General features: G+C 45.1%; 1 long non-coding RNA gene and 4 other non-coding genes across 10 annotated transcripts; all 5 read left to right on the top strand.

Moving 5' to 3' along the window:
- Nucleotides 1-1,546: 1,546 nt before the first annotated feature.
- LOC115656694 lies at nucleotides 1,547-24,910 on the top strand. 6 transcript variants are annotated; one of them, XR_004001733.1, is made up of 7 exons: nucleotides 1,547-1,889; nucleotides 3,574-3,680; nucleotides 9,050-9,246; nucleotides 11,213-11,303; nucleotides 17,544-17,651; nucleotides 21,178-21,373; nucleotides 23,295-24,910. It is a non-coding gene; the product is annotated as an uncharacterized LOC115656694 (long non-coding RNA). The 6 variants fall into 6 exon arrangements; XR_004001735.1 differs by lacking the exon at nucleotides 1,547-1,889 and adding an exon at nucleotides 2,420-2,606 and having other exon boundaries at nucleotides 21,155-21,373; XR_004001732.1 differs by lacking the exon at nucleotides 1,547-1,889 and adding an exon at nucleotides 2,423-2,606.
- LOC115656934 lies at nucleotides 3,870-3,952 on the top strand. Its single transcript, XR_004001808.1, has one exon. It is a non-coding gene; the product is annotated as a small nucleolar RNA SNORD45 (small nucleolar RNA).
- On the top strand, nucleotides 9,927-10,009 carry LOC115656932. The gene has a single exon (XR_004001806.1). It is a non-coding gene; the product is annotated as a small nucleolar RNA SNORD45 (small nucleolar RNA).
- LOC115656938 lies at nucleotides 17,841-17,924 on the top strand. Its single transcript, XR_004001812.1, has one exon. It is a non-coding gene; the product is annotated as a small nucleolar RNA SNORD45 (small nucleolar RNA).
- LOC115656937 lies at nucleotides 22,010-22,092 on the top strand. Its single transcript, XR_004001811.1, has one exon. It is a non-coding gene; the product is annotated as a small nucleolar RNA SNORD45 (small nucleolar RNA).
- Nucleotides 24,911-26,001: the final 1,091 nt, after the last annotated feature.

Here is a 26,001-nt window from a genome sequence, read left to right as displayed (position 1 = left end):
AACACCATTTCCATTTGACGCTTCAGAGAGAATATAGTTAATCTTGTTTTGAGCCAAATCCTACTGTATGCACCTTTTCTGATCTAGAGTTCTAGATTCTAATACAAACATGTCAAGTTGTACAGTTTGCTGAGTAGTATATTCTGTTAGGGAAGAACAATCTCCAAGCAGACTACGCCAAGTTTGAAAAAACTGTAGCAGCAGGTCCTCTTCAAATTTTCAGTACTTTACAGAAATGCTCACCTCTCATTTGATTCCACTCCTCAGCTAGAAATACCACATAAAATGACAGCAGGTTTTCTCAAGTTCCTGTTCCTTTAAGTAGCTACAGCCAAGAGAAAGACTTACTCCTTTTGATGCCTGTTATTTAACAAGTATTAGTTTTGCCAACAATCAGGGCCCTAGGTTAATGAAAGAGTAGGTTCAGAAAAGATTTCTTTCAGAATAGGGTCCCCATTAAGTATAGGTTGTAGTTGTTTGATGGTCCCCTATATGGGTTCCAGAGTGGAATGGTAGGTGACAACTAAGGGTATGCAGTCAGAAATGGTTTTATTTATTTATTGAAGCAGGTTTTCTCAGAGTATTTGTGTGGCCCATTCCATGGTGTGATCTACTTCTAGTGGGGTGTCCTTGTTCACTGAAGGCGATTTAGAGCTAGATAGTAAAAATCATGGACTGAATAGAGACACCCACCAGCTGCGTTCCCTTCCTCCCGCCCCATGATGGTAGAGGTGTTAAGAGGTCACTTCACCTTGTCTGGTTCCTTGAGATATGTTAACTTATACTAAACAATCTGTTCCACCTTGTATTTAGTGCTCCTAGAGGAATTCTGTGCCAAAAAAATTAAAAATTATGGGCACAGTATTTTAAAATTCTGCATATTTTATTTGTAAAAATAACACAATATAATCACACTAGTTTCAATTATTTTGGTAATTTATTTCAAAATACTTGTCAACATGTATGTCTGTAACAATACAGACAACAAAAAAGATTCAGGACAAATAAGTTCCATAGTAGGCATAGTAATATAGAACTTTGAGTAATAATTAATTTAAAGACCAATACAGAAACATATTTCCTGCACTCCTCAGAAGCAGTGCAAAGGCTTGGGAGAGTTAGGATAATTGAGGAGCTGAGAGAGAGGGAAGTAATTGCTGGGAAGGACTGGTGGGTTGTTGAGTGTGGGTGGGAGAAGTACGGAACAAGTTTTTTTGGGAGTGGGGAAGGATTGTTAGGGAGTCTGCCCCATGTCAACCCTGGCTGACCCCTAGTCTCTCTCATTCAGTCAGACACCACTCCTCCCCATGTGTCTCTGCACCCCCCATTCCCATTCAGCGCATCCCCCTCTCTCCCCTCCCAGTAATCCTTCTGAACCCAAGTCTATGACCCACCTATGTGCCCTATGCTGTCCATCCATTCATCCATCCCTCCAATTCCTGCGCCTCCTGACCTGGACCCATGGCCAGGGCACTGTGAGGAACACAGCCTCTTCTCTTTCCCATCTTTACTCCCACCTGGGAGTGACTTCTCTCTTCTGGTGCCACAGCAGCCCCTGGTGGACGAAAAAAAAGGACTGTTTGGGCCCTGAATTCTGGTCTGCAGAGCAGCTCAGAATTCTCCTAGGAGCAATTTACTTGTTATGCTCTGAGTACATTTCCCAGACCTGCAGATGAGCTCTGTGAAAGCTCAAAAGCTTGACTCTCTCACCAACAGACGTTGGTTCAATAGATATTAGCTCACTGACTGTGTCTCCCTAATATCCTGGGAAAAACAAGGCTCCAACACTACATATTACCTTATATGGCATTTCTCTCTGACGAACGTAATGACTCGTGAGGCTCCCTCCTACCTGCCACGCACATAAAAAGTGACTCCCCATGGACCATGTGAGCTGACATCCTGTTTAATGTTCCCCTGCCCCCAAGCATCCACAATTTAAAAAGCGGGTGGGGGGGGGATTAGAGATTGAAATGAAAACTATTTGTAAGCCTTAGAAGGAAGCCACAATCCCTCCCCCGAAAAAGTCTCCCTCTCTCTAACACTGCGGCAGTGCCGAGCAGTGTCCCTCCCTGGGCAGAAGGGGCTAACGGAACGTTGGGGCAGCGGGCCGGCGAGGTGGCACTGCTGGCGGTGCGCTGACCCCACCACAAGCCGCTGAGCACAGCGCGGACGCTGACCCGCGATGGGCCTGGGCCCCGTCGAGTCAGGACGGCCGACGCCGTGCGCGGGGCGCAAGCCGATGCCTGACGTGGCTGCAGCTGCGCGCAGCCTCAGTCTCTTGGTGACTCCCGCGAGACCCCCCATGGGCCCCACGTGGTCGCTCTCTGTTGTGCAGGCGGCGCCGGTCAGCCGGCTCCTCCTGAGGCGGGCAGCGCGTGCGCACCTAAGCGGAGTCGGTTCGTTGCTAGTCAGGGTGCCCGCACTGCGCCGCTGGGGCTACGAGGAGCTCTGCTCAGAGTAACCAGTTGCGCAGGCAGCGCCATAGACAGCTATGGCGGGGTCTTGAGAGGCCGGCGGGGCACCGCCTTCTCCCGCTCAACTAGTCGCGACCCCGCCCGTAGGACAGACGGTTGGTGGCGCGTGCGGCGGAGGCTGCTAACATGGTGGGTGGCTCGCTCCTGCCGCGTGGTGCGGCCTTCTCCGGGCGGTCTCCCTCCGCATCCGCTCGCTGCTGGCCTGGGCCGCCCTTTTGCTGCCGGCTTCCGCTCGGCGGGTCTCGGCGTCCGGCCGGGCCACCGGCCTGCGCCTGCTGAGCTCGCTTGGCTCCCGTCGCTCCCGGACCAGTTGGTTCGCTGCAGAGCGCGGGAGGCGTCGCCCCGCGGTAACGGTTGTAGAGCCCGGCGCCCGCTGCCAGCCTAGCGGGGCCCAAGCGCGCGGATCGCGGGGCGGCGGCCGTTGGAGTAACGTGGCCCGGGGGTGGGGGCTGCGATGGGGCCTGGGCTGGAGATGGAGACGGGGGTGGGGGGATTGTCCTCGGTGCCGGCCTGTGAGGGACTCGGGATGTGTAACTGGGCAGTGCCGGGCGATCCCAGGCTGACGTTGCGGAGCCAGCAGGGATTAGGGGCAGGCTGGGGGCTGGAATCTGAGCGCTGAGCTGAGCGATCCTGACTTGGAATCGGGGCCGCGATGAGCACGAGGCCGAGGCCCAGGCCCAGCCGCGTGAACCGTAGGGGGCTCGCTATTAACCCGTCCGCGTGGATTCGCTGCAGAGCGCCCCCTTGATTGCCATGGGGGGTAAGAGAGGAGGTCGGTTTTTAAAATATCTTGTAGTTTGGTTAATGTTTATCTGGGTTAGTGAAAATGTAAACTTACTGAAGTTTTTACTTATAGACTTTGTCAAATAAATATTACCTGGAAAGAATAAAGCAGATGTAATGTCTGTTTTAAAGAAATGAAGTACTGACAAATATTGAGCTTCGACAGGTACAGATAACATGAATTAATTGTTCTCTGTTCTGTTACAATCAACTTAAGTGTTGCTTGTAATAATAATCGGTTAATTGAAAATCAGGTACTGAGGTCTCTTTAGACTGATAATACAACTTAACTTTTTGTTTCTTTTTAAAAAAGGGAACGCCACAAAGGATGTCGTTATAAAACCTGATGCACCAAGCACCTTGTTTTTGGAGAAACATGCAGATTACATAGCTTCTTATGGTGCAAAGAAAGATGATTATGTAGGTATTTGCTTATTTCACTATTGAAAATACTCTGATAAGCGATATATCTTGCCCTTTCCTGCACTGATAGGAGTAGGTTGGCAGGTGATGAGTTAGGAAGTTAGGTATCTTTTTGGCTGAATGCAAAGGGAAGGGTTAAAAGAAAAGATACTGTTGTTCTGAGAGGTGGCGATGGTGCTTTTCCTAGGTCAATGATGAGACTTGGCATGTATTATCTGACTCTAAAGTTGAAGATCACTGCTTTAGCTCTAGAATTACTCTGAGACCTAGGAAACGTGATCTTTTGTTTATTAAGATGAATTTGTGTTATAGTGGTATGTCTTCCCAAATATCACATATGCCCCATAGTTGCCTTTCTGCCTGCTATAATAAGCCTCAACATCACTGGATTTAATCTGGATTCTACTGGAAAAGGTACTATTTTGAGACTTCCATATTATTTTAGGTGTATTCCTAAATTCAGTGTATTACAATAATATGTCTGAGGCCATGTCTACATCTAAAATTTTGCAGCGCTGGTTGTTACAGCTGTATTAGTACAGCTGTATAGGGCCAGCGCTGCAGAGTGGCCACACTTACAGCAACCAGCGCTGCAAGTGGTGTTAGATGTGGCCACACTGCAGCGCTGTTGGGCGGCTTCAAGGGGGGTTCCGGGACCGAGAGAGCAAACCGGGAAAGGAAACCAGCTTCGCCGCGGTTTGCTCTCTCGGTCCCGGAGCCAGCCAGCAAACCGCAGGGAAGGAGACCTGCTTGCTCGGGGTTCCGGGACCGAGAGAGCAAACCGGGAACGCTGCGGTTTGCTCTCTCGGTCCCGGAGCCAGCCAGCAAACCGCAGGGAAGGAGACCTGCTTGCTCGGGGTTCCGGGACCGAGAGAGCAAACCGGGAACGCCGCGGTTTGCTCTCTCGGTCCCGGAGCCAGCCAGCAAACCGCAGGGAAGGAGACCTGCTTGCTCGGGGTTCCGGGACCGAGAGAGCAAACCGGGAACGCCGCGGTTTGCTCTCTCGGTGCCGGAGCCGGCCAGCAAACCGCGGGGAAGGAGACCTGCTTGCTCGGGGTTCCGGGACCGAGAGAGCAAACCGGGAACGCCGCGGTTTGCTCTCTCGGTCCCGGAGCCGGCCAGCAAACCGCGGGGAAGGAGACCTGCTTGCTCGGGGTTCCGGGACCGAGAGAGCAAACCGGGAACGCCGCGGTTTGCTCTCTCGGTCCCGGAGCCGGCCAGCAAACCGCGGGGAAGGAGACCTGCTTGCTCGGGTTCCGGGACCGAGAGAGCAAACCGGGAACGCCGCGGTTTGCTCTCTCGGTCCCGGAGCCGGCCAGCAAACCGCGGGGAAGGAGACCTGCTTGCTCGGGGTTCCGGGACCGAGAGAGCAAACCGGGAACGCCGCGGTTTGCTCTCTCGGTCCCGGAGCCGGCCAGCAAACCGCGGGGAAGGAGACCTGCTTGCTCGGGGTTCCGGGACCGAGAGAGCAAACCGCGGCGAAGCTGGTTTCCTTTCCCGGTTTGCTCTCTCGGTCCCGGAACCCCGAGCAAGCAGGTCTCCTTCCCCGCGGTTTGCTGGCCGGCTCCGGGACCGAGAGAGCAAACCGCGGCGTTCCCGGTTTGCTCTCTCGGTCCCGGAACCCCGAGCAAGCAGGTCTCCTTCCCCGCGGTTTGCTGGCCGGCTCCGGGACCGAGAGAGCAAACCGCGGCGTTCCCGGTTTGCTCTCTCGGTCCCGGAACCCCGAGCAAGCAGGTCTCCTTCCCCGCGGTTTGCTGGCCGGCTCCGGGACCGAGAGAGCAAACCGCGGCGTTCCCGGTTTGCTCTCTCGGTCCCGGAACCCCGAGCAAGCAGGTCTCCTTCCCCGCGGTTTGCTGGCCGGCTCCGGGACCGAGAGAGCAAACCGCGGCGTTCCCGGTTTGCTCTCTCGGTCCCGGAACCCCGAGCAAGCAGGTCTCCTTCCCTGCGGTTTGCTGGCTGGCTCCGGGACCGAGAGGGCAAACCGGGAAAGGAAACCAGCTTGATTACCAGAGGCTTCCTCCTTCCACGGAGGTCAAGAAAAGCGCTGGTGAGTGTCTACATTGCATTACCAGCGCTGGATCACCAGCGCTGGATCCTCTACACCCGAGACAAAACGGGAGTACGGCCAGCGCTGCAAAGAGGGAGTTGCAGCGCTGGTGATGCCCTGCAGATGTGGACACTCTCAAAGTTGCAGCGCTGTAACTCCCTCACCAGCGCTGCAACTTTCTGATGTAGACAAGCCCTGAGGGTGAAAGGGATACAGGTAATTGCAGAGGTCTTCATCGGAGAGGCAAAGTTGCAGCTATCTTTGCCAAACAGAGACAAAAAGAAGCACTCTTGTCTGCTACTGTTATTTATATATTCAAAAGCATGTGAAATTCCCACAGGACCCTTACATTGGAATTCAGGTAACACAAGACAGGTGCGCCTGTCTCTTCCATATATTTCTCCTAGCCAACCAGCATGTACCTTGTGTCTTGTTAATAGTGAACCTTAGCCAACCAACCCTGTCTGGTTTTATGAAAGACAGTACTGTTACTGGTGGGGAGATCAGACCCACCTCCAGAGGCAGTGCAGAAATAAGGGTGATACACCCTCACTTCTTTGCTGCAGAAGCCCAGGAACTGGGCTCCAGGCTCTCTCTCTCTCCCCTTCTGCCTCCCTCCGGCCGCAGCTCTGGGTCCAAGTGCTGAGCTCGGGGCTTCCTCCTGCAGCATCTCTCGCCTTGCTGGGGTTTTTCACTCCTGGTACCTGCAGCTGGGGCAGCCTCGGCTTCTGGGCTTGCCCCGCTCCTGGCTCTGGCACCAAGCCCAGGGCTTCCTCCTCTCTGGGCTTCTGCTCCTGACGGCTGCAGCCAGGGCGGAGGAGGGGACAGACAGTCTGGTCTTGGAGCTTCTGGCCCCTGCCACTCCAGCCAGGGGTCGGGGCTTCCATAACACATGCGCATACGCACACTCCTCGGGGCTGCTGCTGTGCCTCTGGGTGTGGAACTCAGGACTTTTGCTCCTGCCATCTTGGCCTCTGGGCAGCTCTGTCTTGGGGCTTCCCCCCTGCTGCCACTCTTGCCAGGCTTCAGGGCATCCCAGGCTCAAGGCTCCTTCCCCTGCAGCTCCCTCCAGGGCTCATGGTAACCTGGTGGAGGCTTCTTCTGGGGCTGAGACACCGACTTTTTTTTTTTTTCTGGGGGATTCCTAAATTGGCCAGGCGCCCTGCCTTAATCTGACCCTGGTGTGGACTAGCAGCTAGGAACCCCTGTCTGGGGTGCACCCAGCAGCACTGGGGAGATCCTATCCACCTCTGGGATCTTCGTCTAACTGCAGGAAGCTGGGTGTGTGCTGCCTTCAGAACCCAGCTCTGAAGGCAGCACAGAAGTAAGGGTGGGAATTTCGGGACCTCGCTACAACAACTTTACAAAACCTCCCCGCCTCTTCATTCCCCTCTGCGCCCCCCCGTGCCCCACACACATAGACACTCTATCCCATTTTGAGTCAGGAGCCCCACAGTTACAAGATCCTGAAATTTCAGATATAAACATCTAAAATCTATAAATTGATCAAAAATCCTCTAGCCATGAAATTGACCACAATGTACTGTGAATTTTGTAGGGCCCTATTTATAGCTGTGGATTGGGATTTTTTTTGTTTCTTTGTCTGCGGTGTAGATATGCTTTGAGAGGTCAGGATGCAGTGGGTTTCAATGGCAGGGATCCTGGAAGTTCTGAGAACCCTGGTTCCCTCCTGTATCTGTAGCAAGGAAGCCCTTATTGGAGTCAGGACCTGAAAGCCCTGGCTCTATTGCAAGTAGCCCTGGAAGCCTTGCATAATGGGACTTCCTTTGAGTGCTGGGAACCTGGTTCTCAGCTCAAGTAGTCCACTTGGCTTACCTATCCGAGATCCTCAGATCCTGGGACCCTAGGCTCCACAGCAACCCACCAGGAAGTCTGTGATGCAAGTTTGTCAAAGCAGACTGTTTTGAAACACATCTGGTTCAGTTGATTGGCTTTTTCGACGGAACTGTTTTGTAGGAAATTTCCTGACCATCTCTAATTATTGAACCTCATATGTTACCTTGTTTCGGTCTGGTTTGGTTTTAGTGGTCCACTTTCAAGTCCCACAATGGTCTAGCCTTAACCTTTGTGACAGAAATACCAAAACATGAGGAATTTTCTCTTGGGAATGAGTACTTGCAGATCCTTTCAAATACAGATATTCTTTAGCAATCCTCAGTATGCTGGAGGCATATCTTGGCATGTTAGCGGTCAGTTCTGGGAGCAACGTTTAAGTAGAAAATGACATAGTTAGTTTAGCCATGTGATGTGTGTTACTATATTGGGCAGGCTTATGACTTCAGCTGGGCATATAATGCATAATTCTTTATTAAATTAATCTCTTGTATCCTGCTCATAGTAGTACTGCTTAGATAGTTTGTAATTCTATTAAAACTTAAGTGAATTGGACAGTCTAGTCAGTTAGTACCTTTTCCCAAAGTAGTCTGTAGCAGTTGTGCGTGGGGTGTTTTAAACCAGTTATAAATATCTGTATATATTTTATATTCATAAGGCTACACAGAGAAAATGTACAGAAAAATAAAATTAGACGTTTAAATACGACAGGTCTCCCAAGAAATTGGTCTTAGTTACTTTTAAAGTGTGGTGCCTCTAACCGAAGCCTGCCTTCTCTTTTGCCATGTGTATGGTCTCGCTCTCCTGCTCACCTGTAGCAAGAAAATACATAAATTACTATGGAATTTTATAATACAATATGAATAATCATAGGTCATGCTGATCAAGTAAGATTTTGTAACAATATGTTAAGCTACAATAAATGAGTTTTTCTCTTCCTGTTACTCTAAGTTGCTTTGCTTTGCTTTTGGGAAATGGCAATTATGTACTTAACTGAATGTTAGGCTGTTACTTTGAGGGGACCATTTGGTTTAGTAACTTGAGCAAAGGACCAGAGCCAAGAAGATCGTAACTTATGATCTGGTCTGAGCTACTATCTTGCTGCGTAAATGTGGGCAAGTAACTTGACCTTATGCCTCAGCCATCTAAGATGGAAAAATTAAGTAAAAGGCAGAAATTCACTGACTCAGTTGCAGTATCTTAGCCAGCTTAGAAAGCTAATATTTCTTAAGTAAACAATTTAGAATAAAGTATAACTTGGCTTGTTGGTTGGATGGGGAGGATTTAGTTCAGAGAACTTTGTAAATTCTGCAATTCTGTACGTCACAGATACCTGCATACTATCTGTGGCTATATGCATCTGTGGATGCAGTTAGGCTGCTGATCCAAATTTCTGTATCCAAGCAGGGCTCTACTTGTTTATATATCTTTGTCTGCTTAAGAACTAAAATTCTGTACTACTTAGGAGTACTGTATGTCGGAATATTTGAGGATGAGTGGTGTCTACTGGGGACTGACTGTAATGGATCTCATGAGACAGCTGCAACGAATGACCAAAGAAGAAATTCTAGCGTTCATCAAATCATGTCAACATGAGAGCAGTGGAATAAGTGCCAGTATAGGTCACGATCTCACCTTTTATATACCCTTAGTGCTGTCCAGGTAAATATATTGAAAATAAAATATTGGAAGTAAGTGAAAACAGCTGCTTAACTTAATGGTATGTAGTGCCTGAGTTGAAACTCTGAATTGGGAAGCTTCTGTTTTATAGCTTACTAGTATAGCAATACAAATTTGAGAAGTAAAACATTGATGTAGATTTTTTTTTAATTGTAAGCTATTAAACACTTTCTTTTGTGGTGTTGGGGCCCCACGCACAGAAGTTGACTCAAGTGCATCTTGTCATTCTGAGCCAACATATACCATAGTATTGTCCCAACTTGCCTGCCTACTCACATACAGCTAATAATGTAGAGCCGTCTTTCAAAGTGAAGGTGTGGTCATGTATCTGCAGCTGACAGGAAGCCGTACAACAGAGATCCTCGTGATTACACACTAGCTCCATTACAGATCTAGGCTCTAACTACTTGTAGAGTCAAGTTTCCTCTGCTCTATACAAAAAAATGTTACCCAGTCCAGTTTTAAACACTTACAAGAACTGAATGAAGTTAGTGGAAAATACATTGGGTCCCAGCTTGTCAAACTATCTAAATGGCATTTAAATACTCTTGCATCATAGATTATTTTCTAGGGAAGAAGTATTGTGGGTTGTAATCCTTGAATAGGATGAAATATAAAGTAGATATGTCTGGTAGTGAGAGATGGGGCTTAGGAGTTTCGCAGGTCAATGATGAGTCTTGGCATGTATTATGAATCTAAAGTTGATGATTATCACACTTTAGCTCTAGAATTACTCTGAGACCTGAGGAAATTGCTGTGCCCACTCTTTTTAGTTTGAGTGAGTACCAGCTATTGTGGGTAGAGAAGTTAAAGCTACAATAGATTGCAGCCTAAATATAAACTGAGAATTATATTTGCAAATTTAAAAGAGTCAGGAAATGCAAATCAACAGTTCTTTTAGCAATGCTAAGCTAACCCACCTTGCACATGCTGTATTCATTTATATTGTACATTTAAGAATTCTAAACTGCTAATCCAAAATAAATGTAGATTACCATCAGAAGCTTAATTTCTGCTTTTCCTGTCCTCCAAGTTTATTATGTTAACATTGACATCTTGTGTCCTGTTTTATAGTTAAATTTAAAAAGCATATTACAACACTGGAGTATTATGCAATGCTCTGTAAACTGCAAAATATAGATTACTGCAAACACTGTAGCTGGAATTGTGGCGTTGCTAATTTTTGTTTTCTGGAACTCCATAGGACTTAAATTGCAATCACCAGATAAAGAGAACTTAGACTTGGATGAAATTTTTCAAAATTTTGTTGAAATTCTCCTCCTTTCCACCGCCCCCTTTATAATCCTGCTCAAAAAAGCTCTTGGAAATACCTCTATAGAATGAATCACTTACATGATTTCCTATAATATGATTTAACTAAAAATGTCATAACGTAAAATTCTTCTCGCTATTACCAAGCATGTGCTTCTTTATTGAGGACTAGTCTATACTTTTAAAGTCTGATGGTTCTTAAATTGTGATTTCTTTTTTGAATTTATATTTGTAAAAATGTGCCCATCCAAAAGCTTTCTGCACCTTTCCATTACTTAGGTATACATGCTACTACAAGCCCAGAACATTCTTCTCTCCTAAGAAAATTCAACCATAATCAGACACTAAAAAATCAATACCGTGTTCCATGATGCTAGTTTAACTCAAATGATTACTTAAAACTTTAAAGTGGAGAAAGAGATTGTGTTGAGACCATGCATGGAAATCTTCACCTTAATTTGGGAATTTTAAAATTTTATGGAATCAAGTTTGTAACGTTGGGTAGGTTGCAGTTAGCTGAAGCTTTCATGGTAGTTAAAATTTTTGTAGTGATTTATGTTTATCAATAAAATGAAGTTGTCTTTTTGTTTTAAGAAAACTAGGGCTGTGGTTCTCTGGTAAATTCTAGGAAACTTTACCCTTCTAGTAATTGATTTGAGTCATTTTCGTGTTGCAGATTCTTACCTTATGTTGTTGATGTCATAAAATTGTTGACTACGTAAAAAGCCTGCAAAAAGAAGATGGATCATTTGCCGGAGACAAATGGGGTAACATATCTTCGAAATCGCATGGATGGGTTGACACATTTCATGTAATAAAGCAGTTAAGAATAAGTCGCTCTGCATGTTTTTTTCACTATGTATTATGCATGAACTGCATTTATGTCCCTCACTGTAAAAAGGAGCCATTGTGTAACAGCCAGTCACGTCATTGCTTTTCTAGATGACTCAACTTAGAGAAAAATTGATATAAATAACAAACTGATCAACCTTCATAGAAGCTTCTGAAAGCTGAAAACTTGTTAGAGCTTGTGATGGGGAAGTGCCTTCTCATTTCAGTGTAATTTGTACTAGATATTAATCTTTGAGTTTAATATCTAGTGATTTATAAGTTGTATATATTTATTGCTTATAAAAGGAACTACCTCTCTGCATAGTAATGACACAAATCTGTGTCTGCATTCACAGCTTCTAAAACTACTGATCTCGTTTGATTTTTATTTTTAAAGGGTGGGTATGTTCACCTTTTCTTCTATTGACATTTTAAAGTATTTTTATATGAAATATTAAAATATTTCAGTATTGTATCCTGTTGAATATCAGTTACAACAGAGCCATTGTTTCATTTTTCAATTAATAAAATGAACTGATCGAGATATTTCAACATATGTAAATACATAAACATCAATTTGAAGTTGACAAGCTATGTGTTGGTATTAAAATAATCTTCCGTATTCAGCACCAACTTTTACATTTCAGCCAGTTTGTCATAATATAGTAATAACATGCACAGGCAGGGATATGACCAATACTAACAAGAATGTAAATTTTCAGACTGGATTACTGAAATGCACTATAAATGGGGCTACCATTGAGGAAAATTCGGGAGCAAAAGCTAGTACAGAATGCGGTTACTTGCTTGATTGGTGATATGAGCTACAACAAGGATATTAAACCATTTCTGAAAAACTGCACTCATTCCCTATTTGCATCTGGGGTACAGTTTAAAGTGTTGACTTGAGTTATAATTACTATGGTCTAATCAACACTGGGAAAAGAATTACTGGTATAGCACGCACACAGACACACACACCCCCATGTATGCATAGTTGCTGGTATAACTATTGATTCCATTAGCAAAATAACAAACTTTTTTAAAGAATATAACTATCTACACTAAGGCTTTTTTGCCACTATAGAAATGTCATAAAAATCACTCCTCTAACTGATTAAACTAATACTTGCAAAAGTTTCTAGTGTAGACCTTGCCTGAGAGACCTTCTTTCTTGATCTGTGCCTTCATACCAGCTCAAGACCTTGAGCATTGAGACTGGTGTTGATGTATTCTTGAGGATCCACTGCTCTTTAACTTGTTTTGTCCAGAGTTGTGAGTCTTTGTGGCCTTCAGATTATGATACTGAAGAGCTGAGAGTGGGCAATGTGGGTAATTAACTGGTGAATGAATCAGTGTTGACATTTTTCAACTAGTTCTTTCTATTCAGTGCACATACTGTGCACTGGGTGCCTTTTATAAACTGAAAAATAAATAGCATATTTACAAATTTATCTCAAGCTTGGCTCCAACACTACATATTATCTTATATGGCATTTCTGTGTGAGGAATGGAATGACTTGCGCGGCTCCCTCGGACCTCCCACGCACATAAAAAGTGATTCCCATGGGTCATCTGAGCTGGCATGCTGTTTTATGTTCCCCTGCCCCCAAGCATCCAAAATTAAATTTGTAATTTTATATTTCTGTATAGGTGGTTGATTGTTGTACAGCAGCCCAAATGAACTGTATTGTCAAGAAATTGTTGGTTTTGCAGAGGCCCTAATGGAAACCTATTGCATGTGGTAATAGGAGTACAGACATTACAAATAATGGAAGAGAGAGATTTCAAAGACAGGAAGTGATCTATTTGCTCTAATTACAGGGTGGTATTTGGCTCTTTTAGTTGGTACTTGACTACATTTCTAAAAGCCTGGTAAAGGTATTCCCTCAGAAACCGATGAACCCAATTCCTGGAATGTTTGTATTTTGAAGGATGTTTACTCTTAGGGCTTGGTTGTAGAACACTCCAGGGGGCTTTTGGAAATCCTTTAATCTATTCTCTGAATAGTAATTAAGTGACTATAGTTCAGCATAGCAATAGCCTGCTTCTTAGGTATGATATCATGTAGTATTTGAAATAGTACTGTGGATTCTCTTTTTATTATCTGTAATAGTGTGGCTCCAGAACACACTTTTAATCAAAGCTTGCAAAAACAGAACACTTAATTTTAACTCCAGACCTTCTTCTAAGTAGTAATATTGGAAAGGAGCGTAATTGAATTCTTTCTTCTTTTATGTACTTTATGCATTTTAGATTCTCTGTTGCTCACCTTTATTTTTTCTTTCAAAGTCTGTCTTTGAAGCCAGCCATGTGTTAGAAAACTACAACTCTACCAACGTTTGAAAGAACAATAACTGCACTCCTAGAATTCTGACTTTAACAAACAAAGGCTGTCCTGGAAAGTGCATATAGCTTGTATTACAGAATGATAGAAATATAGGGCCAGAAAAGGAGCCCCGTGCTGAGGAAGGATGAAGTATATACATATTATGCAATTTACAAGTCATATAGTAAAGTCTCTAAGGTTCGTGGCAGCAGCTGTCAGTCAACCTAGCTGTCTCTACAATGCTGGTGAGGTTGAACTAGCTACAGCCCTAAAGATGCAAAATTTTTCATAGGTCTGAGTGATGTACTGAGGTCTGTCTTGTAGACCAGACCTAAGGGAATGCTACAGCAGCACAGATCCTCCACTCTAATGCTTCAGTGTAGACACTACCTATGCTAACAGGAGGGACTCTCCCATTACTGTAAGTAATCTGTCTCTCTTGGAGGTGGAAATTAGCTAGGTCATGAAGAATTATTCCATTGACCTAGTGCTATGCTAGGGATTATGTTGGCTTCACTGTTCTTTACAAGGGTGAGAATTTTTACACTCCTCCAGTAGTTAACAGTTAGGCCTGGTCTACACAAGAAAAATCTTAAGCAGGTTTTGTTCCTGCTTAAAGCAGACTAAGCTGCCTATCACCAAAGCACTCTTCTAGAACGCATCCACTGGTGGAATTATCAAGCACAGCTAATATGCTTTACATTCATTCCCTCTCTGACCCTGCATTAACTTTCAAGCCTGAATTTGCTTTAAGTTCACTCTTGCAGTTAATCTAGTTCATTCTTTCCTGTATGGTGTGCTGCCACAGTAGGAGAAGCTACATCTCAATCTGCTCTTTGGTCTGGGGGGAGTCCTAGGTAGGATAACCCAGAGGCAGGCCCAACGTTTATAAAAAAGCGATGTGGGTGTGGGGGAATTAGAGATTGAAACGAAAACTATTTGTAAGCCTTAGGGCTTGTCTACATCAGAAAGTTGCAGCGCTGGTGAGGGAGTTACAGCGCTGCAACTTTGAAGGTGTACACATCTGCAGGGCATCACCAGCGCTGCAACTCCCTGTTTGCAGCGCTGGCCGTACTCCCGTTTTGTCTCGAGTGTAGAGGATCCAGCGCTGGTGATCCAGCGCTGGTAATCCAATGTAAACACTTACCAGCGCTTTTCTTTACCTCCGTGGAAGGAGGAAGCCTCTGGTAATCAAGCTGGTCTCCTTCCCCAGCTTGCTCTCGTGTTCCCGGAACCCCGAGCAAGCAGGTCTCCTTCCCTGCGGTTTGCAGGGGGGTTCGGGAACGTGAGAGCAAACCGGGAAAGGAGACCAGCTTCGCCGCGGTTTGCTCTCCTGTTCCCCGAGCAAGCAGGTCTCCTTCCCTGCGGTTTGCAGGGTGGCTCCGGGAACGCGAGAGCAAACCGCGGCGAAGCGGGTCTCCTTTCCCGGTTTGCTCTCTAGTTCCCGGAGCCCCGAGCAAGCAGGTCTCCTTCCCTGCGGTTTGCTGGGTGGCTCAGGGAACGCGAGAGCAATCCGGGAAAGGAGACCAGCTTCGCCGCGGTTTGCTCTCCCGTTCCCCGAGCAAGCAGGTCTCCTTCCCTGCGGTTTGCAGGGTGGCTCCGGGAACGCGAGAGCAAACCGCGGCGAAGTGGGTCTCCTTTCCCGGTTTGCTCTCTAGTTCCCGGAGCCCCGAGCAAGCAGGTCTCCTTCCCTGCGGTTTGCTGGGTGGCTCCGGGAACGCGAGAGCAAACCGGGAAAGGAGACCAGCTTCGCCACGGGTTGCTCTCCCGTTCCCCGAGCAAGCAGGTCTCCTTCCCTGCGGTTTGCAGGGGGTTCGGGAACGCGAGAGCAAACCGCGGTGAAGCGGGTCTCCTTTCCCAGTTTGCTCTCTCGTTCCCGGAACCCCGAGCAAGCAGGTCTCCTTCCCTGCGGTTTGCAGGGGCTCCGGGAACGCGAGAGCAAACCGCGGCGAAGCTGGTCTCCTTTCCCGGTTTTCTCTCTCATTCCCGGAACCCCGAGCAAGCAGGTCTCCTTCCCTGCGGTTTGCAGGGGGTTCGGGGAACGCGAGAGCAAACCGCGGCGAAGCTGGTCTCCTTCCCCGGTTTGCTCTCGCGTTCCCCGAACCCCCCTTGAAGCCGCCCAACAGCGCTGCAGTGTGGCCACATCTAACACCACTTGCAGCGCTGGTTGCTGTAAGTGTGGCCACTCTGCAGCGCTGGCCCTATACAGCTGTACTAATACAGCTGTAACAACCAGCGCTGCAAAATTTTAGATGTAGACATGGCCTTAGAAGGAAGCCACAATCCCTCCCCCGAAAAAGTCTCCCTCTCTCTAACACGGCGGGAGTGCCGAGCAGTGTCCTCCCTGGGCAGAAGGGGCTAACGGAACGTTGGGGCAGCGGGCCGGCGAGGTGGCACTGCTGGCGGTGCGCTGACCCCACCACAAGCCGCTGAGCCCAGCGCGGACGCTGACCCGCGATGAGCCTGGGCCCCGTCGAGTCAGGACGGCCGACGCCGTGCGCGGGGCTCAAGCCGATGCCTGATGTGGCTGCATCTGCGCGCAGCCTCAGTCTCTTGGTGACTCCCGCGAGACCCCCCATGGGCCCCACGTGGTCGCTCTCTGTTGTGCAGGCGGCGCCGGTCAGCCGGCTCCTCCTGAGGCGGGCAGCGCGTGCGCACCTAAGCGGAGTCGGTTCGTTGCTAGTCAGGGTGCCCGCACTGCGCCGCTGGGGCTATGAGGAGCTCTGCTCAGAGTAACTAGCTGCGCAGGCAGCGCCATAGACAGCTATGGCGGGGTCTTGAGAGGCCGGCAGGGGCACCGCCTTCTCCCGCTCAACTAGTCGCGACCCCGCCCGTAGGACAGACGGTTGGTGGCGCGTGCGGCGGAGGCTGCTAACATGGTGGGTGGCTCGCTCCTGCCGCGTGGTGCGGCCTTCTCCGGGCGGTCTCCCTCCGCGTCCGCTCGCTGCTGGCCTGGGCCGCCCTTTTGCTGCCGGCTTCCGCTCGGGCGGGTCTCGGCGTCCGGCCGGGCCACCGGCCTGCGCCTGCCGAGCTCGCTTGGCTCCCGTCGCTCCCGGACCAGTTGGTTCGCTGCAGAGCGCGGGAGGCGTCGCCCCGCGGTAACGGTTGTAGAGCCCGGCGCCCGCTGCCAGCCTAACGGGGCCCAAGCGCGCGGATAGCGGGGCGGCGGCCGTTGGAGTAACGTGGCCCGGGGGTGGGGGCTGCGATGGGGCCTGGGCTGGAGATGGAGACGGGGGTGGGGGGATTGTCCTCGGTGCCGGCCTGTGAGGGACTCGGGATGTGTAACTGGGCAGTGCCGGGCGGTCCCAGGCTGACGTTGCGGAGCCAGCAGGGATTAGGGGCAGGCTGGGGGCTGGAATCCGAGCGCTGAGCTGAGCGATCCTGACTTGGAATCGGGGCCGCGATGAGCACGAGGCCCAGGCCCAGCCACGTGAACCGTAGGCGGCTCGCTATTAACCCGTCCGCGTGGATTCGCTGCAGAGCGCCCCCTTGATTGCCACGGGGGGTAAGAGAGGAGGTCGGGTTTTAAAATAACTTGTAGTTTGGTTAATGTTTATCTGGGTTAGTGAAAATGTAAACTTATCGAAGATTTTACTTATAGACTTTGCCCTGTCAAATAAATTTTATCAGGAAAGAATAAAGCAGATGTAATGTCTGTTTTAAAAGAAATGAAGTACTGACAAATATTGAGCTTCGACAGGTACACATAACATGAATTAATTGTTCTCTGTTCTGTTACAATCAACTTAAGTGTTACTTGTAACAATAATCGGTTAATTAAAAATCAGGTACGGAGGTCTCTTTAGATTGATAATACAACTTAACTTTTTGTTTCTTTTTAAAAAAGGGAACGCCACAAAAGGATGTCGTTATAAAACCTGATGCACCAAGCACCTTGTTTTTGGAGAAACATGCAGATTACATAGCTTCTTATGGTGCAAAGAAAGACGATTATGTAGGTATTTGCTTATTTCTCTATTGAAAATACTCTGATAAGTGATATAGCTTGCCCTTTCCTGCACTGATAGGAGTAGGTTGGCAGGTGATGAGTTAGGAAGTTAGGTATATTTTTGGCTGAATGCAAAAGGAAGGGTTAAAAGAAAAGATACTGTTGTTCTGAGAGGTGGCGATGGTGCTTTTCCTAGGTCAATGATGAGACTTGGCATGTATTATCTGACTCTTAAAGTTGAAGATCACTGCTTCAGCTCTAGAATTACTCTGAGACCTAGGAAACGTGATCTTTTGTTTATTAAGATGAATTTGTATTATAGTGCTATGTCTTCCCAAACATCACGTATGCCCCATAGTTGCCTTTCTGCCTGCTATAATAAGCCTCAACATCACTGGATTTAATCTGGATTCTACTGGAAAAGGTACTATTTTGAGACTTCCATATTATTTTAGGTGTAGCCCTAAATTCAGTGTATTACAATAATCTAGTCTGAGGGTGAAAGGGATACAGGTAATTGCAGAGGTATTCATCGGAGAGGCAAAGTTGCGGCTATCCTTGCCAAACAGAGACAAAAAGAAGCACTCTTGTCTGCTGCTGCTACTTATATATTCAAAAGCATCTGAAATTCCCACAGGACCCTTACATTGGAATTCAGGTAACACAAGAGAGGTGCGCCTGTCTCTTCCATATATTTCTCTTAGCCAACTAGCATGTACCTCCTGTCTTGTTAATAGTGAACCTTAGCCAACCAACCCTGTCTGGTTTTATAAAAGACAGTACTGTTACTGGTGGGGAGATCAGACCCACCTCCAGAGGCAGTTCAGAAATAAGGGTGATACACCCTCACTTCTTTGCTGCAGAAGCCCAGGAACTGGGCTCCAGGCTCTCTCTCTCTCTCCCCTTCTGCCTCCCCCCGGCCGCAGCTCTGGGTCCAGGTGCTGAGCTCCGGGCTTCCTCCTGCAGCATCTCTCGCCTCGCTGGGGTTTTTCACTCCTGGTACCTGCAGCTGGGGCAGCCTCGGCTTCTGGGCTTGCCCTGCCCATGGCTCTGGCACCAAGCCCAGGGCTTCCTCCTCTCTGGGCTTCTGCTCCTGACGGTTGCAGCCAGGGAGGGCAGAGGAGGGGACAGACAGTCTGGTCTTGGATCTTCTGGCCCCTGCCACTCCAGCCAGGGGTCGGGGCTTCCATAACACATGCGCACACACACACTCCTCGGGGCTGCTGCTGTGCCTCTGGGTGTGGAACTCAGGACTTTTGCTCCTGCCATATTGGCCTCTGGGCAGCTCTGTCTTGGGGCTTCCCCCCTGCTGCCACTCTGGCCAGGCTTCGGGGCATCCCAGGCTCAGGGCTCCTTCCCCTGCAGCTCCCTCCAGGGCTCAGGGTAACCTGGTAGAGGCTCCTTCTGGGGCTGGGACACCGACTTTTTTTTTTTTTTTTCCTGGGGGATTCCTAAATTGGCCAGGCGCCCTGCCTTAATCTGACCCTGGTGTGGACTAGCAGCTAGGAACCCCTGTCAGAACCCAGCTCTGAAGGCAGTACAGAAGTAAGGGTGGGAATTTCGGGACCTCGCTACAACAACTTTACAAAACTTCCCCGCCTCTTCATTCCCCTCCACGCCCCTCCCAGCCCCACACACATACACACTCTATCCCATTTTGAGTCAGGAGCCCCACAGTTACAACATCCTGAAATTTCAGATACAAACATCTAAAATCTTTAAATTGATCAAAAATCCTCTAGCCATGAAATTGACCACAATGTAATGTGAATTTTGTAGGGCCCTATTTATAGCTGTGGATTGGGATTTTTTTTTGCTTCTTTGTCTGTGGTGTAGATATGCTTTGAGAGGTCAGGATGCAGTGGGTTTCAATGGCAGGGATCCTGGAAGCTCTGAGAACCCTGGTTCCCTCCTGTATCTGCAGCAAGGAAGCCCTTATTGGAGTCAGGACCTGAAAGCCCTGGCTCTATGGCAAGTAGCCCTGGAAGCCTTGCATGATGGGACTGCCTTTGAGTGCTGGGAACCTGGTTCCCAGCTCAAGTAGTCCACTTGGCTTACCTATCCGAGATCCTCAGATCCTGGGACCCTAGGCTCCACAGCAACCCACCAGGAAGTCTGTGATGCAAGTTTGTCAAAGCAGACTGTTTTGAAAAACATCTGGTTCAGTTGATTGGCTTTTTCGATGGAACTGTTTTGTAGGAAATTTCCTGACCATCTCTAATTATTGAACCTCATAGGTTACCTTGTTTCGGTCTGGTTTGGTTTTAGTGGTCCACTTTCAAGTCCCACAATGGTCTAGCCTTAACCTTTGTGACAGAAATACCAAAACATGAGGAATTTTCTCTTGGGAATGGGACTTGCAGATCCTTTCAAATACAGATATTCTTTAGCAATCCTCAGTATGCTGGAGGCATATCTTGGCATGTTAGCGGTCAGTTCTGGGTGCAACGTTTAAGTAGAAAATTACATAGTTAGTTTAGCCATGTGATGTGTGTTACTATATTGGGCAGGCTTATGACTTCAGCTGGGCATATAATGCATAATTCTTTATTAAATTAATCTCTTGTATCCTGCTCATAGTAGTACTGCTTAGATAGTTTGTAATTCTATTAAAACTTAAGTGAATTGGACAGTCTAGTCAGTTAGTACCTTTTCCCATAGTAGTCTGTAGCAGTTGTGCGTGGGGTGTTTTAAACCAGTTATAAATATCTGTATATATTTTATATTCATAAGGCTACACAGAGAAAATGTACAGAAAAATAAAATTAGACGTTTAAATACGACAGGTCTCCCAAGAAATTGGTCTCAGTTACTTTTAAAGTGTGGTGCCTCTAACTGAAGCCTGCCTTCTCTTTTGCCACGTGTATGGTCTCGCTCACCTGTAGCAAGAAAATACATAAATTACTATGGAATTTTATAATACAATATGAATAATCATAGGTCATGCTGATCAAGAAAGATTTTATAACAATATGTTAAGCTACAATAAATGAGTTTTTCTCTTCCTGTTACTCTAAGTTGCTTTGCTTTGATTTTGGGAAATGGCAATTATGTACTTAACTGAATGTTAGGCTGTTACTTTGAGGGGACCATTTGGTTTAGTAACTTGAGCAAAGGACCAGAGCCAAGTAGATCGTAACTTATGATCTGGTCTGAGCTACTATCTTGCTGCGTAAATGTGGGCAAGTAACTTGACCTTATGCCTCAGCCATCTAAGATGGAAACATTAAGTAAAAGGCAGAAATTCACTGACTCAGTTGCAGTATCTTAGCCAGCTTAGAAAGCTTATATTTCTTAAGTAAACAATTTAGAATAAAGTATAACTTGGCTTGTTGGTTGGATGGGGAGGATTTAGTTCAGAGAACTTTGTAAATTCTGCAATTCTGTACGTCACAGATACCTGCATACTATCTGTGGCTATATGCATCTGTGGATGCAGTTAGGCTGCTGATCCAAATTTCTGTATCCAAGCAGGGCTCTACTTGTTTATATATCTTTGTCTGCTTAAGAACTAAAATTCTGTACTACTTAGGAGTGCTGTATGTCAGAATATTTGAGGATGAGTGGTGTCTACTGGGGACTGACTATAATGGATCTCATGAGACAGCTGCAACGAATGACCAAAGAAGAAATCTAGCATTCATGAAATCATGTCAACATGAGAGCGGTGGAATAAGTGCCAGTATAGGTCACGATCTCACCTTTTATATACCCTTAGTGCTGTCCAGGTAAATATATTGAAAATAAAATATTGGAAGTAAGTGAAAACAGCTGCTTAACTTAATAGTATGTAGTGCCTGAGTTGAAACTCTGAATTGGGAAGCTTCTGTTTTAAAGCTTACTAGTATAGCAATACAAATTTGAGAAGTAGAACATTGATGTATTTTTTTTTTAATTGTAAGCTATTAAACACTTTCTTTTGTGGTGTTGGGGCCCCACGCACAGAAGTTGACTCAAGTGCATCTTGTCATTCTGAGCCAACATATACCATAGTATTGTCAGAACTTGCCTGCCTACTCATATTCAGCTAATATCTGCAGATGACAGGAAGCCGTACAACAGAGATCCTCATGATTACACACTAGCTCCATTACAGATCTAGGCTCTAACTACTTGTAGAGTCAAGTTTCCTCTGCTCTATACAAAAAAATGTTACCCAGTCCAGTTTTAAACACAAGAACTGAATGAAGTTAGTGGAAAATACATTTGGTCCCAGCTTGTCAAACTATCTAAATGGCATTTAAATACTCTTGCATCATAGATTATTTTCTAGGGAAGAAGTATTGTGGGTTGTAATCCTTGAATAGGATGAAATATAAAGTAGATATGTCTGGTAGTGAGAGATGGGGCTTAGGAGTTTCGCAGGTCAATGATGAGTCTTGGCATGTATTATGAATCTAAAGTTGATGATTATCACACTTTAGCTCTAGAATTACTCTGAGATCTGAGGAAATTGGTGTGCCCACTCTTTTTAGTTTGAGTGAGTACCAGCTATTGTGGGTAGAGAAGTTAAAGCTACAATAGATTGCAGCCTAAATATAAACTGAGAATTAAATTTGCAAATTTAAGAGTCAGGAAATGCAAATCAACAGTTCTTTTAGCAATGCTAAGCTAACCCACCTTCCACATGCTGTATTCATTTATATTGTACATTTAAGAATTCTAAACTGCTAATCCAAAATAAATATAGATTACCATCAGAAGCTTAATTTCTGCTTTTCCTGTCCTCCGAGTTTATTATGTTAACATTGACATCTTGTGTCCTGTTTTATTGTTAAATTTAAAAAGCATATTACAACACTGGAGTATTATGAAATGCACTGTAAACTGCAAAATATAGATTACTGCAAACACTGTAGCTGGAATTGTGGCGTTGCTAATTTTTGTTTTCTGGAACTCCATAGGACTTAAATTGCAATCACCAGATAAAGAGAACTTAGACTTGGATGAAATTTTTCAAAATTTTGTTGAAATTCTCCTCCTTTCCACCGCCCTCTTTATAATCCTGCTCAAAAAAGCTCTTGGAAATACCTCTATAGAATGAATCACTTACATGATTTCCTATAATATGATTTAACTAAAAATGTCATAACGTAAAATTCTTCTCGCTATTACCAAGCATGAGCTTCTTATTGAGGACTAGTCTATACTTTTAAAGTCTGATGGTTCTTAAATTGTGATTTCTTTTTTGAATTTATATTTGTAAAAATGTGCCCATCCAAAAGCTTTCTGCACCTTTCCATTACTTAGGTATACATTCTACTACAAGCCCAGAACATTCTTCTCTCCTAACAAAATTCAACCATAATCAGACACTAAAAAATCAATACCGTGTTCCATGATGCTAGTTTAACTCAAATGATTACTTAAAACTTTAAAGTGGAGAAAGAGATTGTGTTGAGACCATGCATGGAAATCTTCACCTTAATTTGGGAATTTTAAAATTTTATGGAATCAAGTTTGTAACGTTGGGTAGGTTGCAGTTAGCTGAAGCTTTCATGATAGTTAAATTTTTTTTAGTGATTTATGTTTATCAGTAAAATGAAGTTGTGTGTTTTTGTTTTAAGAAAACTAGGGCTGTGGTTTTCTGGTAAATTCTAGGAAACTTTACCCTTCTAGTAATTGATTTGAGTCATTTTCATGTTGCAGATTCTTACCTTATGTTGTTGATGTCATAAAATTGTTGACTACGTAAAAAGCCTGCAAAAAGAAGATGGATCATTTGCCGGAGACAAATGGGGTAACATATCTTCGAAATCGCATGGATAGGTTGACACATTTCATGTAATAAAGCAGTTAAGAAGAAGTCGCTCTGCATGTTTTTTTCACTATGTATTATGCATGAACTGCATTTATGTCCCTCACTGTAAAAAGGAGCCATTGTGTAACAGCCAGTCACGTCATTGCTTTTCTAGATGACTCAACTTAGAGAAAAATTGATATAAATAACAAACTGATCAACCTTCATAGAAGCTTCTGAAAGCTGAAAACTTGTTAGAGCTTGTGATGGGGAAGTGCCTTCTCATTTCAGTGTAATTTGTACTAGATATTAATCTTTGAGTTTAATATCTAGTGATTTATAAGTTGTATATATTTATTGCTTATAAAAGGAACTACCTCTCTGCATAGTAATGACACAAATCTGTGTCTGCATTCACAGCTTCTAAAACTACTGATCTCGTTTGATTTTTATTTTTAAAGGGTGGGTATGTTCATCTTTTCTATTGACATTTTAAAGTATTTTTTATATGAAATATTAAAATATTTCAGTATTGTATCCTGTTGAATATCAGTTACAACAGAACCATTGTTTCATTTTTCAATTAATAAAATGAACTGATCGAGATATTTCAACATATGTAAATACATAAACATCAATTTGAAGTTGACAAGCTATGTGTTGGTATTAAAATAGTCATCTGTATTCAGCGCTAACTTTTACATTTCAGCCAATTTGTCATAATATAGTAATAACATGCACAGGCAGGGATATGACCAATACTAACAAGAATGTAAATTTTCAGACTGGATTACTGAAATACACTATAAATGGGGCTACCATTGAGGAAAATTCAGGAGCAAAAGCTAGTACAGAATGCGGTTACCTGCTTGATTGGTGATATGAGCTACAACAAGGATATTAAACCATTTCTGAAAAACTGCACTCATTCCCTATTTGCATCTGGGGTACAGTTTAAAGTGTTGACTTGAGTTATAATTACTATGGTCTAATCAACACTGGGAAAAGAATTACTGGTATAGCACGCACACAGACACACACACCCCCATGTATGCATAGTTGCTGGTATAACTATTGATTCCATTAGCAAAATAACAATTTTTTTTAAAGAATATAACTATCTACACTAAGGCTTTTTTGTCACTATAGAAATGTCATAAAAATCACTCCTCTAACTGATGAAACTAATACTTGCAAAAATTTCTAGTGTAGACCTTGCCTGAGACACCTTCTTTCTTGATCTGTGCCTTCATACCAGCTCAAGACCTTGAGCATTGTGGAGACTGGTGTTGATGTATTCTTGAGGGTCCACTGCTCTTTAACTTGTTTTGTCCAAAGCTGTGAGTCTTTGTGGCCTTCAGATTATGATACTGAAGAGCTGAGAGTGGGCAATGTGGGTAATTAACTGGTGAATGAATCAGTGTTGACATTTTTCAACTAGTTCTTTCTATTCAGTGCACATACTGTGCACTGGGTGCCTTTTATAAACTGAAAAATAAATAGCATATTTACAAATTTATCTCAAGCTTGGCTCCAACACTACATATTATCTTATATGGCATTTCTGTGTGAGGAATGGAATGACTTGCGCGGCTCCCTCGGACCTCCCACGCACATAAAAGGTGATTCCCATGGGTCATCTGAGCTGGCATGCTGTTTTATGTTCCCCTGCCCCCAAGTATCCAAAATTAAATTTGTAATTTTATATTTCTGTATAGGTGGTTGATTGTTGTACAGCAGCCCAAATGAAGTGTATTGTCAAGAAATTGTTGGTTTTGCAGAGGCCCTAATGGAAATCTATTGCATGTGGTAATAGGAGTACAGACGTTACAAATAATGGAAGAGAGAGATTTCAAAGACAGGAAGTGATCTATTTGCTCTAATTACAGGGTGGTATTTGGCTCTTGTAGTTGGTACTTGACTACGTTTCTAAAAGCCTGGTAAAGGTATTCCCTCAGAAACCGATGAACCCAATTCCTGGAATGTTTGTATTTTGAAGGATGCTTTACTCTTAGGGCTTGGTTGTAGAACACTCCAGGGGGCTTTTGGAAATCCTTTAATCTATTCTCTGAATAGTAATTAAGTGACTATAGTTCAGCATAGCAATAGCCTGCTTGTTAGGTATATCATGTAGTATTTGAAATAGTACTCTGGATTCTCTTTTTATTATCTGTAATAGTGTAGCTCCAGAACACATTTTTAATCAAAGCTTGCAAAAATAGAACACTTAATTTTAACTCCAGACCTTCTTCTAAGGAGTAATATTGGAAAGGAGTGTAATTGAATTCTTTCTTCTTTTATGTACTTTATGCATTTTAGATTCTCTGTTGCTCACCTTTTATTTTTTCTTTCAAAGTCTGTCTTTGAAGCCAGCCACGTGTTAGAAAACGACAACTCTACCAACGTTTGAAAGAACAGTAACTGCACTCCTAGAATTCTGACTTTAACAAACAAAGGCTGTCCTGGAAAGTGCATATAGCTTGTATTACAGAATGATAGAAATATAGGGCCAGAAAAGGAGCCCCGTGCTGAGGAAGGATGAAGTATATACATATTATGCAATTTACAAGTCATATAGTAAAGTCTCTAAGGTTCATGGCAGCAGCTGTCAGTCAA

The sequence above is a fragment of the Gopherus evgoodei genome, chromosome 8 (genome assembly GCF_007399415.2).
Source record: "Gopherus evgoodei ecotype Sinaloan lineage chromosome 8, rGopEvg1_v1.p, whole genome shotgun sequence".
Taxonomy (NCBI): Eukaryota; Metazoa; Chordata; order Testudines; family Testudinidae; genus Gopherus; species Gopherus evgoodei.
This window is presented reverse-complemented; position numbering and strand designations above follow the sequence as displayed.